At 38.7% G+C, this 17,818-nt stretch overlaps 1 pseudogene; it reads right to left on the bottom strand.

The window, feature by feature from the left end:
* LOC145066905 (uncharacterized) overlaps positions 1-16,873 on the bottom strand; it is a 57,722-nt pseudogene extending 40,849 nt beyond the window's left edge.
* Between the last annotated feature and the right edge of the window lie 945 nt (positions 16,874-17,818).

Genomic DNA, 17,818 nt, shown 5'->3' with positions numbered 1-17,818 from the left:
CTTGATACATGATGTGACTGGGTCACATGGTGATGTTTTAAGGATCAAAGAAAAAGTGAAGAAACTTAAAGAAAGAATATGCTGAATCTGATGGCGTAGATGGATTTCTATCGCATAGTTTGAAGATCGGATTCTTGAGCTACTTCTTAGGAGTTATGAGATATTGCTTAGGAATAGATAACAAGTTTTCATATGGATTGTAAGGATAAGTTTTTCCACATAGTTTTAAAATAAAAGGAAATTTTTGATTTTATTTATTTTAAAATATCCTTACAATGGCATTTGGGGAAAAGTTGTTGCTTATATGATTCCATTAATAGCAATAGTGGAAATATGAAATTGATTCTTTCATTTGTGATAATGTCAAAATTTACCAAATAAGGAAAGATTCTCATCACCCAAGGTTCATTTGGACCGAAACTTGGAATCATGCAAGTTGTATAGCATGATGAATGAGAACTTTCAAGTATTGGAAAATTAAGACTAATTACTTGTTCACATGGATGTGTGAGTCAAGTGAAGGACTAAGGGATCGAGTGCACATTCTTGTGCACTGGTCAAGTCCACCACAAAAGATTGATAAAACTATTCGTCATAGTTTACAAAAGCTCAGTAAATATGATTATACTTACAAGCTTAAGTGTAACTCTGAGACATTGGAAAAAGGTTCCAATGTAAGGCAGAGCGAATAAGAAGAATCAAATTAGGCAGAAGGATAAAAGTTTCTCAAATCTGAAAAGATGGGAGAGTACTTTAGTATCATTTTTATGATCATTTTGATGATTTAGAGATCTTATCACAATTCATCCTCTAAGTGCCTTCTTATAGCTAAGAAAAGGAGCTATGAATTGTTTAAGTGGTTAAATCAAGAAGATGATTCATACTTCGTTCCAAAAACAATTCTTAGAGTCATACTCCAAGATTGTAACTTGAGTGACATGTCTGAGAGAAGGTTTATAACACTTGTCAAATGTAAGAGTAAAAGTTTTCTACTCTTGTATGTTTGACAAAGGAGTCTTATATGTCAAGAGAACAGTGGGAGTCTTAAAGGTCTTGAAAATCTCAAGAACTAATCAAGAATAAAACCTGAAGTTCTTCACTAGCACACGACTTGAGGTTTATAACCTATCATGTTGACATATTCTGTGCCCATTCCAGTTAAAGTTAGCTTTGCATATGAGTTCTTAGAGTTCTCAATTTGTTGCACAACAACTTGGAAGCAATGGCAGGCCCTTGAGCTGCTAGGTGGCAAGAAATTAAGATTGTGTTCAGTCCATATTAGTTTGGATTTGTCATTATCCTTGTCTTGTGACTATGATTTTGATAATTCACATGGATAAGAACACATACACCATTAAATCTAAGTTTCATAAGGTTTCTCTCCGATTCATGAAAATGATGGTGAGGAAACACTTTCACTAAGTAGATTTTAGCTAGATAGCAATTGTGATATTTGCATTCTCAAAGTCGTTAGTGGAGCATGTGTGGTTTACCGGCACACTAACCTGGACTTGTGAGAAGTGGCAAAAAGGTCTAACCATTATGATTACGGCATCCCTTTTCATAATTGTTTAGACACACAAGTGTGCTATCTAAGGGAAGGTGTATGATTTTGATAAAGTTTTATCAAAACAATCTAGTATCAGAAATCTGAACTTTGGTAAGAAAGTCAGCTGATTTCTGAGCACATGTCAAAGCTAGTGGGAGCATAAGTGTTATGCTAATAATCATCATGTTAGTGGGAGCATGATAATTATGATAAGTATTCCAAGGTATCAATGTTAATTATAGAAAACAAAAGTTTCAATTGGGAAAGAGTTGTTTTGCTATAATTAAGGGAGAGGAAATTATACTTCATCTCAAATCTATAAGCTTAGATCGTGAGGTTTTAATCATTTAGTCAAGGATATATATATATATATATATATATATATATATATATATATATATATATATATATGAATTTCATGTTGGATTGGCTCAACATAAGGAAATTCTGTATATGGGTCCATTATTTGCGTTCTTAAATTCGATTATGATTACGGCATCCCTTTTCATAATCTGAATTATGATAACTTGGCAAATAGAAATGGAAATGTTATAGCAAAAGACTGGTTTAGTCTTTATGTGAGACATCATGAATCGTGTCCCATATGCTTCGGATATAGGATCGATTACATGTGCTATATTCATCCGTTCTAAAATTTTCCAAATGCTTGGGGCATTAAGAAGGGAAAAGGTCTAGAATTGGATATGACTAAAAGGATTAAACAATTGTCGAGGACAATCTAAGGTTTACCAAAGATTGGTTGCTCAAGGACAATTGGAAGTATAGTGATAATTCTGGAAGGACCATATTGACATAATCTGTAAGGAGGCAACTCTTGTTCAGAAGTGATAGTCAAAATGGAATCTGGAAATGTTTCAAAGTTAGAAATTATTCAATCTGTGTAAGATTAGGAAACTTAATGCAAGAAGGATGTTTCCAAGGAGCTGATCTCCTTTGGAATGCTCTGTAATGATTGTTGTCAAGTCTTTCTGACTTTGTGCATAATCATTACAAGAGGATCAATGCATATAAGTTTAGAATCTAACAGATTTCAGTAAATGACATGAATTTGGAATTCTTGTACTTGCAGTAAGGATTTGGGACTGTGAAATGAGAATCATTGGAGTTATGTTCAATTGATCTAGTTCACAAAGTAAAGATCATAGACAAACATAGTATGCATACTTGGTGTATGGCATGACTAGTGTTTAGAAAACATAGTGTACATGCATGGAGCATGGGACAACTATTGTTTTAAATTCAAGAATAAAGTTGATAGCTGAAACAGTATATAATGAATAATGTGTAATCATATGGTGATAAATAAAAGGTGTTTTATTTATGTTCATAGGTTTCGATACCATATTGGATTCAATTATTATTGTGTTTCATTTTGCATGTTTTGACTTCCAGAATAAACTAGGTTATTCTTCCGGAATGACTAAGTTATTCAAACTATCCATAGTCGGTCATATGTTGGAAGTAGATATGAATTAAGACTATCATGGGTTGGCTTCTAGAGGTCTAAGGTGTTGGACAAAGGGCTACACCACTCATGAGTGCTCATAAGTTCTGAGTATTGGATTCAACCCGCGCTCATTGGAATCACTTCATGGATTTTATCACGAGTGATCATGAGACGATAATATCTTATATTCTTCAAACCTAGAGATATGAGTTGTTACTATGAGTTGGTTGTACATTGATTGCACGAAAACGCATTTGGTAACTCGGTGCTGTAAAACGTGCCTTTGTGTATGATTCAACAAGTAGTAGAACAAGCCATATGAGTCGAAGTTTATCCATTCCTTTTACCTTCGGGATAAAAGCGATATCTGTGGGCCCCTCGATGATTTGATGATGACAAATGGAAGTGCTCGGCCGAGCCAGGACTGATTTGATTTGTTCAATTAGTCAGTCGTCATAAATCGAAAATCGGGAAACAACAAATGGACAGAAAGAATGATTATAATCCATGTCTCAGTCCATATGATATCTAGAATGGAGGAATATATTGTAACACTCGTGTTTCTAGCCTAGGCATTTATATTGAGTTGATAGTCTAGGTTATCCTTTGTAACTCATTTTGAAGAAATGAAAAGGAATTATGTGAATATTATGTGAATTATGTGTTTTATGCTTAATTATTAGGGATTAATTAATTAAGAATAAAAATAAGCGCCAAAAATTAAAGTGTGAGATAGGCCCAATATCTTTACATAAAGTTGTAGTGGTCGAAACAAGGATTTCGGGGATATAAAGAATACCAAAATCCGAGTTATAACGAAGAAGTTATGACCTGTCGAAGTTTCACGACAAAACCGGCACGGTGCTGAATGTCGTAAAAAGTGAGTTTTCGATAAACTACTTTTTAGCCTTAGTAATCTAAACAAAAGTCGTAGTATTCGTTAAACCGAGAAGTTCGATAAAAAGAACGCCCAAATCTGACTTCGTATGAGGAAGTTATTATTTTTCGAAGTTTCAGCGTAGCAGTAGACAGCTAAAAACTCGAATTTTAGATCGAGCGATTTTTAGCCGACACAACCTAAACGAGAATTGAAGTCTCGTCATTAGGAGCACAACGGTAAAAAGTCTGACGAAAACGGACATCGGATGAAGAAGTTATGAATTTTTAACGGATTTCCTGTCCCGGTCTATTAAAAATAATAATATAAAATTTAAAGTCAAAATTAGCCGACGAAGTCTAAACAGAAGTTGTAGATCGTAATTTTAGCTATGCGTGCATATAAAGAACGTCAAAAGCAGAGCTCGTATGCGAAAGTTATGGATTTTAGAAGTTTTGGCGTGAAAACCGAGAAATTTCGCATAGTCACACTTTGCCACGTCACCCTCGCTTAGAATGTGACACGTGTCCTGCTGAGTCACTAGGCTGCTGAGTCACCAGGCTGCTGAGTCACCGAAACTGCTGAGTCATGCGAAGCCACGTGTCGTCTTCTGATTCGATCGAGGAGGAGGCCCAATCCGAAGCAGCCAGCTCCCCAGCCGAAGCTTCGCCCTGCTGCCGCGTGTGTCCGAGCCTCGCTTAACCTAGCTCCGAGCCTCGCAGGTGCACCAGTAGACTCCGGTCCACTTAGAAGCCGCCAGCGAGCCCTCGTCATTAGGAGCACAACGAGAATTGAAGGTCTCGTCATTAGGAGAATTTAAGCCTCCAGCGAGCCTCGCTTAAACGAGAATTGAAGGTCTCGTCATTAGGAGCACAACGGTAAAAAGTCTAACGAAAACGGACATCGGATGAAGAAGTTATGAATTTTTAACGGATTTCCTGTCCCGGTCTGTTAAAAATAATAATATAAAATTTAAAGTCAAAATTAGACGACGAAGTCTTAACGGACGTTGTAGATCGTAATTTTAGCTACGCGTGCATATAAAGAACGTCAAAAACGGAGCTCGTATGCGAAAGTTATGGATTTTAGAAGTTTTGGCGCGAAAACCGAGAAATTTCGCATAGTCACACTTTGCCACGCCACCCTTGCTTAGAATGTGACATGTGTCCTGCTGAGTCACCAGGCTGCTGAGTCACCGAAACTGCTGAGTTATGCGAAGCCACGTGTCCTCTTTTGATTCGACCGAGGAGGAGGCCCAATCCGAAGCAGCCAGCTCCCCAGCCGAAGCTTCGCCCTGCTGCCGCGTGTGGCCGAGCCTCGCTTAACCTAGCTCCGAGCATCGCAGGTGCACCAGTAGACTCCGGTCCACTTAGAAGCCGCCAGCGAGCCCTCGCAGGTGCGAGCCATGTGCGAGCCTTTGCCTGCAAGCCTTCTCAGCCGTTGGATCAGAAGCTTATCAGCCGTCCGATCAGAAGCTTCACCCTATAAATAGAAGGCTGCGAACCTTCTCGGATATTTTTAAGAAATTTCCACTTTTAACCCCTAAACCCATATTTTCTTCATCTTAACATCCCGCAAAGCCCCGGTATCGATTGTAAAGCCCGAAATACCCCACGAAGTGCCCGAGAAGCCCGGAAAATTTATGTTTTCGGTTTCGAAGCCCGACTTTTGCAGAGCCCGGTTTCTCAATAAAACTCCCGGTTTTATTAGAAACGATCGTTTTAGGAAACGAATTGCTGCCCGATTTTCACCAAAATATGTGAGTGTGTAGTTACTTTCAATTTACACATAGATATGAAGTATTTACCTTGAAATACGTGTTATGTGTAAATATGCTAATTGTTTATTCGAGGTGACTCTTGAATTGATGTTTTATACAAGTTTTAAATTGTATATGCTTTTTATCTACAAAATATGTTGGGTAGAACATGGGTAGATGAAATAGTTGATGTGTGTTAAAATGGTGAGAGGCCTCGATGTTGTTGTTGTTGTTGTTGTAGTCATCTAGCGGAGTATAGATGACGACCACGGACTTTCTAGATAGTCCAGTGGAACACTAGCAGGTTCGCAACTTATAGGTGTTGATGAATTAAATGTTCATTGGCGTACTCCATCCCCCTCATGGTTGCCTTAAGGACATGTATGGCTGAGGAAACCCATTAGCAGTAGTGTCCATCCCGATGATAATCCTTAGGCTAGGTCCCTTGTGATAGGTGTTTAGGGACGTAAAGTGAGGACAATAGGAATGGGTAATCAGGGTTATTGTTGATTGGTGAACTTAATAAGTATATTATTATTGTGGGTTGAAAACCCTATATGCTCACCAGGCTCCCAAGCCCGACCCACTCAGTTTTACGATTACAGGTAGTGGATCCCGAGCTTAGTCGGAGGACGACGAGAGATTTTTGGATTATAGGCCAGTAGTTGTAAATAACTGTTGAAAGGCTTATAATGTCTTGTTTATGCTTTTAATCTGTATCGGAACATGACATCCCGAGGTTTTGATATATATGGAAAATATATACCTTCTTAATGAAGGATTTTGATAAACTTTTATCATATGTTGTTTGGGGACCAATTCCGCAACATCTTTTAAAAAGATTTCACTGATTTTATTTTAAAAAGCATAAATTAAATCAGTCTTTTCTGGACGAGAAATATGGGGATGTCACAGTTGGTATCAGAGCATTAGTTTAAGCGAACTAAGAAATTGTAGAATTTCTAGACTTGAACTTAGAATGCTAAGTGATGATTGTGAGATGAGTGTCTACCATATTTTAGACACGAGCACTAGTTTATTTTAGGGAAGATGCCTAAAATGCCCTTATGTGCTAAATGCTATGTGTTTGCCATGTGTGCCATTATTTGTTCGGATCTATGGTCTGTTGCCGACCGGATCTGGAAACTTTATGTGTGTAGGATTCTAAGCGTATGATTACGAGATTAGAACTAACATGTAAACGTTTCGGAGTGATAAGGGAATTGACATGTCTAACAAGAATAAAGACCTAAATTCGCCTTATTCGGTATATAGATTGTAATGGCAAGAACTCGGAGTGGAGCTGGAAATGCAAACAGAAACCAACAACCTCAACCCCAAGTGGTGGAACAGGTGCCTATAGTAGGAGCTGCACCCGAACCCATCACCATGGTTGGAGTACGAACTATGATTCAGACCATGTTGGCTGAACAGAGGGAGGAATTGAGGCAAATGCTGCTGAACGACAGGGATGAACCTTCAGTTCCTGTTGAACAACGTGAACTAAATGACGATCGATCTGAAGAAGGGAACAACAGTAGATCGGTTGGTCATAGTGAACTGCTTGTGGTTGGGAGGAATAACCACGGGGGTAGAATTGAGAGAAACGGGTGCAAGTATAAGGACTTTATGACTTGCAAGCCATCGACCTTCAATGGAAAAGAAGATCCTGTCGGAGTAATGGACTGGATCTCGGAAATGGAGTTGGCTTTCATGACTTGTGATTGCCAAGGCAAGTTACAAACTACGTTTGCAGTACGTCAGTTCAGGGGTAGTGTTGCTCGTTGGTGGAGCACTTTGGGGAAAACCCTAAGCCCTAAAGAGCCACTGCAATTAACTTGGGCAAATTTCTTAGTGCACTTCAAGAGCAAGTACTGCTCGGCCCAAAATGTACTTGAGTTAGAAAACCAATTTCTAACGTTGCAGATGGGGAGTATGATCGTTGACGAATATACGAATAACTTCACAGACAAAATGGAGTTTGCTTTGCGTATTGTCCCAGATAAGTTGGCAAAAATAGACAGGTACGCAAAGGGACTTCCATGGGAGTATGTGGTGCCAGTACGTCAGGCACTTACTTTGGAGGCAGCTATCTGGGCTGCCAAGTCTGTTGAAGATATGATAAAAGGGAGAACCGCCAGCAAGGTCGAAGTTGGCAAAAAGAGAAAATTTGAAGGAACTTCAGGTTCCAATAAAAAGAAAAAGTTCTTGAAGACTGGTTCGAGAAAGTTTGGAGGAGGAACCGAAGCCAAGTGGTGTGACAAGTGTAAGAAGAAACATGCTGGGAAGTGCAGCGTGGAAGTCACTTGTTACAAATGTGGAAAGCCAGGGCATTATGCCAATGAATGCACCTTCAATAAGAACGTATGTTTTGGGTGCAATGAAGAAGGGCATATTTTGAGGGACTGCCCGAAGAAGAAGGACGCAACAAAACCCAATCTACCACCAAAGCCGAAGGCGAGGGCCTTCCATATGACGCTCGAAGCTGCGAAAGAAGAAGCCGATGTCGCTTCAGGTACCTTTCTCGTAAACGAATTGCCTGCCCAAATTTTGTTTGATTCTGGAGCCAATTACTCCTTTATATCGCATGAATTTGGTAGAAATCTAGCTTTGCCTGTAGATAGGCTAGTTAATGCCTTATTAGTCGAGATTGCTAGTGGCAAGTTTGTACCTGTTAGCCATCGTATGAAAAACATTCTCATTGACTTGGATGGGATTAAGTTCCAAGAGGAATTATTGCCTATCGAGTTAAATGGATTCGACATAGTTTTAGGAATGGATTGGCTTAGCGCCAATGATGCAGAAATACTATGTAGAAAGAAGATAGTAAAAGTAAACCCGCCAGGGAAAGAGTCGTTTATGGTGTATGGAGACAAACGCAGAGTAAATTCTAGAATCATTTCCCTAATGAAAGCCAGAAAGTGTTTGGCCAAGGGATGTACATCATACCTAGAGTTCGTGATCGATGCTAAGGAAAAGAAGGAGGTGCAGAATATTACGGTGGTGTGTGATTATCCAGAAGTCTTTCCCGAAGATCTTCCCGGATTGCCCCCTGATCGACAAGTAGAATTTCGTATCGACTTGTTACCAGGAACGACACCGATAGCGAAAGCACCTTATCGATTAGCGCCAACCGAAATGAAAGAACTTATGACACAACTTCAGGAGTTATTGGACAAAGGTTTCATTCGACCTAGTTTATCACCCTGGGGAGCCCCTGTGTTATTTGTAAAGAAGAAAGACGGAAGCATGAGAATGTGCATCGATTACAGAGAGCTGAACAAAGTGACGATAAAGAACAAGTACCCGTTGCCAAGGATCGATGACTTGTTCGACCAGTTGCAGGGTTCGAGCTATTTCTCGAAGATAGATCTTAGGTTGGGATACCATCAACTAAAGGTGAGAGAGCAGGATATCAAAAAGACTGCTTTTAGAACGAGATATGGACACTATGAATTTTTGGTTATGTCGTTCGGACTAACCAATGCCCCAGCAACTTTCATGGATTTGATGAATAGGGTTTGTAAACCATTCTTAGATAAATCCGTGATAGTATTCATAGACGATATCTTGATTTATTCGAAAAGCAAGCAGGAACATGAAAAGCATCTACGTGAAGTGCTAGAAGTCCTGAAAAAGGAGAAGCTGTATGCAAAGTTCTCCAAGTGTGAATTTTGGATTCAAGAAGTCCAATTTTTAGGTCATGTGGTTAACCAAGAAGGAATAATGGTTGACCCAGCAAAGATTGAAGCTGTAATGAAGTGGGAACAACCAAAGAGTCCTACGGAGATTCGAAGCTTTTTAGGATTAGCTGGATATTACCGAAGGTTTATCCAAGGCTTTTCTTCGATTACTACTCCATTAACAACTTTGACCCACAAAGGAGCTACTTATGCTTGGAATGAGAAGCATAAGGAAGCCTTTAAGAAGTTGAAGAAGAGATTGTGTGAAGCACCGATTCTTTCATTGCCTGAAGGAGTTGATGAGTTCGCAGTTTATAGCGATGCATCTGGAGTTGGGTTAGGTTGTGTTCTGACCCAAAGGGATAAAGTGATCGCGTATGCATCGAGGCAATTGAAGGAACATGAAAAGAACTACCCCACTCATGATCTGGAGTTGGCAGCGGTAGTATTTGCCTTAAAGATATGGAGGCATTATCTTTATGGCACCAAGTGTAAACTTTTCACTGATCATAAGAGTCTTCAATATCTCTTTAATCAGAAGGAATTGAACATGAGGCAACGATGCTGGCTAGAGTTACTCAAGGACTACGACTGTGAGATACTTTACCACCCTGGTAAAGCAAATGTTGTTGTTGATGCTCTCAGTCGAAAGGTAAATCTTGAAAATAAAAGGCCAAGAGCGTTGAGAATTGAAGTTGTCTCGACAATTGTGGAAAGTATAAAGAAAGCTCAAGAGGAAGCTTTAGAGAAAAGTGACCGAAAGGAAGAACTTTTGGACAAAACGTTAGTATTCGGTACAAACAACCAAGGGTTGAAGGTATTCCAAGATAGGATTTGGGTACCTAAAACGGGCGGAGTCAGAGATCTTCTGATGGAAGAATCTCACAAGACCATGTACTTGATTCATCCCGGCAATACAAAAATGTATAGGGATCTAAAACCCTATTATTGGTGGCCGACGATGAAGCTCGATGTTGCTAAGTATGTGGCCGAGTGTGTAACTTGTGCTAGGGTTAAGGCACAACATCAGAAACCGTATGGGAGTTTAGAACCTTTACCCGTACCCATGGGTAAATGGGAAGACATCACCATGGATTTTGTGACTAAACTACCCAGAACAAGGAACGGTCACGACATGATTTGGGTGGTCGTTGATCGCTTCACTAAGAGTGCGCATTTCATAGCCGCCAAAGAGAAATGGTCTATGGATAAACTTGCGAATTCTTACGTGAAGGAAATTATGAGGCTTCACGGTGTTCCGTTAACGATTGTGTCCGATCGTGATAGCCGTTTTACCTCAAGGTTTTGGAGGAGTCTACAAGAGGAATTGGGTACCAAGTTGTGTTTGAGTACAGCTTACCATCCGCAAACCGATGGTTAGAGCGACCGAACGATTCAAACATTGGAGGATATGCTGAGAGCATGTACCCTAGAATTCCAAGGTAACTGGGATGAACACTTACCTTTAGTAGAATTCTCCTATAATAATAGTTTCCAATCAAGCATTAAGATGGCACCTTATCACGCTTTGTATGGGGAAAAGTGTCGAACGCCATCATGTTGGCTGGAAGCTGGGGAAAAGCAGTTTATGGGACCTGAAATAGTCCATGAGACTGCTGAAAAGTTGAAAGTGATAAGGGAAAGGGTGTTAGCTGCTCACGATCGACAAAAGAGTTATGCTGACAAGAAAAGACAACCGATATCCTTCGATGTTGGAAATTCGGTTTCACTTAAAGTCTCGCCGTGGAAGGGACTTATAAGATTTGGTAAGAGAGGGAAGTTGAGTCCAAGGTTTATTGGACCATTTAAAGTTCTTCAGAGAATCGGGAATCAAGCTTACAAGCTAGAGTTACCGGAAGAACTAGAGGGTATTCATAACACCTTTCATGTGTGTTATTTGAGAAAGTTCACAAGAGATGTGCCCGACATAATTCCGATTTCTGAGTTAAGGTTGGATGAAAACAAGAGGTTGATCGAAGAACCTAAGGCAATCATTGACCGTAAGACTATGAAGTTACGACGCAAGATGGTCGATTTAGTGCTTGTGCGCTGGAAACATACGAATGGACCAAATCTCACTTGGGAAACGGAGAGTGACATGACGAGTCGCTACCCGTAGTTGTTTGGTGATATGTGATTCCGGGGACGGAATCATCCTAAGGGGGAGAGAATTGTAACACTCGTGTTTCTAGCCTAGGCATTTATATTGAGTTGATAGTCTAGGTTAACCTTTGTAACTCATTTTGAAGAAATGAAAAGGAATTATGTGAATATTATGTGAATTATGTGTTTTATGCTTAATTATTAGGGATTAATTAATTATGAATAAAAATAAGTGCCAAAAATTAAAGTGTGAGATAAGCCCGATATCTTTACATAAAGTTGTAGTGGTCAAGACAAGGATTTCGGGGATATAAAGAATACCAAAATCCGAGTTATAACGATGAAGTTATGACCTGTCGAAGTTTCGCGACAAAACCGACACGGTGCTGAATGTCGTAAAAAGTGAGTTTTCGATAAAATACTTTTTAGCCTTAGTAATCTAAACGAAAGTCATAGTATTCGTTAAACCGAGAAGTTCGATAAAAAGAACGCCCAAATATGACTTCATATGAGGAAGTTATGATTTTTCGAAGTTTCAGCGTAGCAGTAGACAACTAAAAACTCGAATTTCAGATCGAGCGATTTTTAGCCGACATAACCTAAACGAGAATTGAAGGTCTCGTCATTAGGAGCACAACGGTAAAAAGTCTGACGAAAACGGATATCGGATGAAGAAGTTAAGAATTTTTAACGGATTTCCTGTCCCGGTCTGTTAAAAATAATAATATAAAATTTAAAGTCAAAATTAGCCGACGAAGTCTAAATGGAAGTTGTAGATCGTAATTTTAGCTACGCGTGCATATAAAGAACGTCAAAAACGGAGCTCGTATGCGAAAGTTATGGATTTTAGAAGTTTTGGCGCGAAAACCGAGAAATTTCGCATAGTCACACTTTGCCACGTCACCCTCGCTTAGAATGTGACACTTGTCCTGCTGAGTCACTAGGCTGCTGAGTCACCGAAACTGCTGAGTCATGCGAAGCCACGTGTCCTCTTCTGATTCGACCGAGGAGGAGGCCCAATCCGAAGCAGCCAGCTCCCCAGCCGAAGCTTCACCCTGCTTCCGCGTGTGTCCGAGCCTCGCTTAACCTAGCTCCAAGCATCGCAGGTGCACCAGTAGACTCCGGTCCACTTAGAAGCCGCCAGCGAGCCCTCGCAGGTGCGAGCCATGTGCGAGCCTTTGCCTGCAAGCCTTCTCAGCCGTTGGATCAGAAGCTTCTCAGCCGTCCGATCAGAAGCTTCACCCTATAAATAGAAGGCTGCGAGCCTTCTCGGATATTTTTAAGAAATTGCCACTTTTAACCCCTAAACCCATATTTTCTTCATCTTAACATCCCGCAAAGCCCCGATATCGATTGTAAAGCCCGAAATACCCCACGAAGTGCCCGAGAAGCCCGGAAAATTTATGTTTTCGGTTTCGAAGCCCGACTTTTGCAGAGCCCGGTTTCTCAATAAAACTCCCGGTTTTATTAGAAACGATCGTTTTAGGAAACGAATTGCTGCCCGATTTTCACCAAAATATGTGAGTGTGTAGTTACTTTCAATTTACACATAGATATGAAGTATTTACCTTGAAATACGTGTTATGTGTAAATATGCTAATTGTTTATTCGAGGTGACTCTTGAATTGATGTTTTATACAAGTTTTAAACTGTATATGCTTTTTATCTACAAAATATGTTGGGTAGAACATGGGTAGATGAAATAGTTGATGTGTGTTAAAATGGTGAGAGGCCTCGATGTTGTTGTTGTTGTTGTTGTTGTAGTCATCTAGCGGAGTATAGATGACGACCACGGACTTTCTAGATAGTCCAGTGGAACACTAGCAGGTTCGCAACTTATAGGTGTTGATGAATTAAATGTTCATTGGCGTACTCCATCCCCCTCATGGTTGCCTTAAGGACATGTATGGCTGAGGAAACCCCTTAGCAGTAGTGTCTATCTCGATGATAATCCTTAGGCTAGGTCCCTTGTGATAGGTGTTTAGGGACGTAAAGTGAGGACAATGGGAATGGGTAATCAGGGTTATTGTTGATTGGTGAACTTAATAAGTATATTATTATTGTGGGTTGAAAACCCTATATGCTCACCAGGCTCCCAAGCCTGACCCACTCAGTTTTATGATTACAGGTAGTGGACCCCGAGCATAGTCGGAGGACGACGAGAGATTTTTGGATTATAGGCCAGTAGTTGTAAATAACTGTTGAAAGGCTTATAATGTCTTGTTTATGCTTTTAATCTGTATTAGAACATGACATCCCGAGGTTTTGATATATATGGAAAATATATACCTTCTTAATGATGGATTTTGATAAACTTTTATCATATGTTGTTTGGGGACCAATTCCGCAACATCTTTTAAAAAGATTTCACTGATTTTATTTTAAAAAGCATAAATTAAATCGGTCTTTTCTGGACGAGAAATATGGGGATGTCACATATATGATCCCTTATCTAATGGACAAGTCACTGACAAAGGTCAGAGTTCATCTACAAGGTCAGAGTTCGACAGAAGTTTTTGAGAGCTATGATTGTCGGTCGGTTCCTGAAGTCATACGCAATATTAGTTTTAGACTTATCCAAGTGGGAGACTGTTGGATTAATGTCTAAGTCCATAACTATAATTGGTAAGACTTGACCCGACCCGGCATGGTCCATTTGGGTTGCATGGCATCATGCACTTGGATAGACTATAATGAGAGAAATAAGACACTTATGGTTATTAATATATTATAAGTTCTAGTATATTAATAATAAGAATAATAAGATTATTTAATTAGTATTGATCAAGAATTAATCTAGGATTAATTAAGTGATCAAAAGAAGACTAATTAAATATATGGGTTGATTGTGTAAATCATCCATACTTGTATAGTGGGCTAATGCTCCATGGATAATCAAGTTGGGCTAAAACACATAGGATGGTCCATGGATGCTCCATGGTGTATTTGAACCCATGGATCCAAGGAAATGGAAAGTCATGACAATTAGGGTTTACCCTGATTGTAACACTATATAAAGATCTTATTCTTGACAAAATCGGCGACTAGTATCATTCTAGAGAGGGATAGCCGATTTTCATGAAGTGTAGAATTCTCTCAAGTTATTCCAAGTTTATTTGGTGTTGTGTGAACCATTTGAGGTGTCACACTTGGGGCACTAGGCACTCAAGCTTCATGAAGACTTTCGATATCAAAGAGGTATGTATTCTATCTTGTTATATTTATTGTTTTGTATGCTAGATTAGGATAATACCTTGGAAAGTTCTTATTTGCATGTATAATAGAGAAAACATAGATCCAAGGTATTTAGGGTTGCATGTACACTTAGGAGTGTTAGAATGCTCAAAACCCAACAATTATTGTGTTTCAATTCGCATGTTTTACTTCCCGAATAATTGGATTATTCAAAACATGCACAGTCGATCATACTTTGGAAGTAAGTAGTGAATTAAGACTGTCGTGAATTGGATTGTAGATTGTCTAAGGGTTTAGACATAGCAATGGTTTGCTTCAATATTCACGAGTACTTCTGAAATGGAGATTTGAGTATTTGATTAACCCACGCTCAGAGAATTACTTCATGGATTTTATCATGAGTAATTTTGAGACGATAATATCTTATATTATTGAAACAGAGACATATGAGTTATTGTTTACGAGTCAGTTGTGCATTGATAATACGTAAACGCATCAGTAACTTGATGTTATAAAATGTATTGTTGTGCGTGATTTGATAAATGAATAGTGCAAGCATATGAGTCGGAGTTTATCCGTTCCTTTTTCCTTAATGGTAAAAGCAATATTTGTGGGCCCCTCAATGATTTGATGATGATATCCAAAGCGCTTAGCCAAGCCTGGACTGAATCATTGTGTTCAATTAGTAGTTTGATTTCAGTTGTCATAAATCAGAATCAGGAAACAAACTTAGGACATAGAGATTGATTATAATCCATATCTCGTGTACATATGATATGTTGTAGAATGGAGGAATATTTGACCCCTTATCTTAAGGACACGTAACTGACTAGGTTAGAGTTCGACAACGACTTTTGAAAGCTACGATTGCTGGTCAAATTTTGAAGTCATACTTGCAATCATAGTTATTAGACTTATCTAAGTGGGAAACTGTTGGATTAGGTGTCTAAGCCCATAACTATAATTGGTATGTACTTGATTTGATAATAGCATGGCCCTTTTGGGTTGCCTTCACTCTAGCAGCTTGTCAGTATGGCTTTTGGAGAGAGAGAGAAAAAGGTTGAATTTATTATTTGGAATAATAAATTGATTTATTAATGTATTATGAAAATAATATATTCATTAGAAATTATGTTATTTAATTAGTATTTAATCAGAAATTAATTTGGAATTAATTTTTTGATTAAAGGAACTGATTAAATGTACATGGGTTGTTTTACAAATCATTGATAATTGTGAAACTGGTCTCTTTGACTCCTTGGATAGGAGTGGAAGAAAACTATAGGGTGGCCCTATAAGATTTTCATCCATGGCCTTCTAAAGAGGAGTCCATAGGCTACTTAGGCCTTAAGCATGGAATTAGGGTTTCCACCTGGAAACCCTAGCTTTGGGACTAAGCCACCTCATGTATAAAAGGGATGTAACCTCTTAGATTTTCGACCCTATACCTTAAAAGCTTAGTGGAGCCATTTTTTCTAAGTATTCCCTCCTCTCCGCTCTCATCCTCTTGCTAGTGGAGTTTGCGAGCCATTAGAGGTGCAACATTTGAGGCACTAAGCTTTCAAGAGTCAAGGATCTACAAGGTGTTATTGTTATTGCTACATAACAAGCAAGGTAAACATCAAAACCCTTTTTGTTATATAATTTTCGAAATTGTATGGTAGATCTTGGGTTTATTTCTTTGGTATTCAATTGCATGTTCAACTAGTGAAAAACTTATATCCAAATCAATTAGGGTTGTATGAACATATAGGTTGTAGTTATGCTCATAACACATCACTCAGGTGTACCTCCACCTGACAAATCACTCGAGACCTCCACAATGAACTTCATGACATAAGATTCCATAACCGATACCCAACATTGGTAGCCAAACTCCTGATAAACAGCCCACAAGAGACTTCTGATGCACAACCATTACTCCTAACTGCCCATATGATCCAAACCAGTTGGCCACTAAAACCTGTTCGTTTGCATCTTAATACCATTTAATAAGAGGTAGGTCTGAATCTGTAAGATTCAGACTGTTTGTTTACCTCTTATTTTGTGATCTTAATTTAAATTTTATCACCTACCGAATCAGACTTGGAAGCCTGTCTAAAAAGAAAAAAAAGACTCCATAACCCTATCTCTGTTCGCTTTTGCTTGCTTCTCGCTTCCATCATCTCATTATACTCTCACCACCGAAGACTTTCCTCCCATCGTCATCTGCCGCCGTCACCACCCTCCCAGACACCATCTCCTGCCGCCGCAACCCTTACCATCGCCGACTCTAACAACATCATCAGCTTCATTCGTTTTTCTTATGTTTTCTCCTATTTTCTTTTCGTTTTTTTTCTGATGTTGGTTCAGAATCACATTCTTCAAGTGTAGAAGATGCTTCCATATTTCTTCTCTTTTGTCTCGTTTTTTTACTATTGTTCTTCAAAATCGTACTTCTTCAAGGTTAGAAGATGTCGTCGTTTTTTTTTTTGATATTTCTAATCTGAAATTCTTCATTGATTTCTAAAATTATGCTAATTTCTGAAATGTATGGGTTGATTTCTAAAATATGTTGCGATGTTGATTATAATTTTACTGCTTTCTGAAAGTAAGTTGCTGATCTTGTTGATTCATAATTGAAATCTATTGGTGAAACTTGTTGATAATGTGTTTATTGATTTGTGCTAAAATATATTGTTCATTTGCTTAAATATGTTGCTGATTTGTGTTGTTATGTGCTGATTTGTGCTGTTTATGTGCTAATTTGTAATGATTTGTGTTGTTTATGTGCTGATTTTTGTTGTTTATGTGTTGATTTTTTGCTGTTATATGCATTGGTTTGGGTTGTTTATGTTCTGATTTGTGTTGTTTATATGTTGATTTGTACCGTTATGTGTTGATTTGTGTTGTTATTTATTGATTTGTTATTGAAAATTATACTAGACATGCCACAAAGAAGCCTACGATTAGTTGGAAGGTAGAAGCTAGTGAAAGAACTTTCCTAGAAGCATGTTAGCATGAAATTACAATTAATGGTCGGGATGGGGGTAGTTTGAAAGCACTCTCTTGGAGGATTGTAGCTTAAAAATGAGCAAAATAAAATAATTTTGTTGTGGACCAAAATCAAATGAAGAATCGCTACGATTACTTAAAGTCAAAGTTTTCAGCTTCGTTTAAGTTAAAAAAACAAAATCGGGAATGT

The sequence above is a fragment of the Lactuca serriola genome, chromosome 1, assembly GCF_051521515.1.
Source record: "Lactuca serriola cultivar US96UC23 chromosome 1, Lser_US96UC23_V15, whole genome shotgun sequence".
Lineage (NCBI taxonomy): Eukaryota > Viridiplantae > Streptophyta > Magnoliopsida > Asterales > Asteraceae > Lactuca > Lactuca serriola.
The sequence above is the reverse complement of the archived record's forward strand: the minus strand, read 5'-3'. Positions and strand labels throughout refer to the sequence as shown.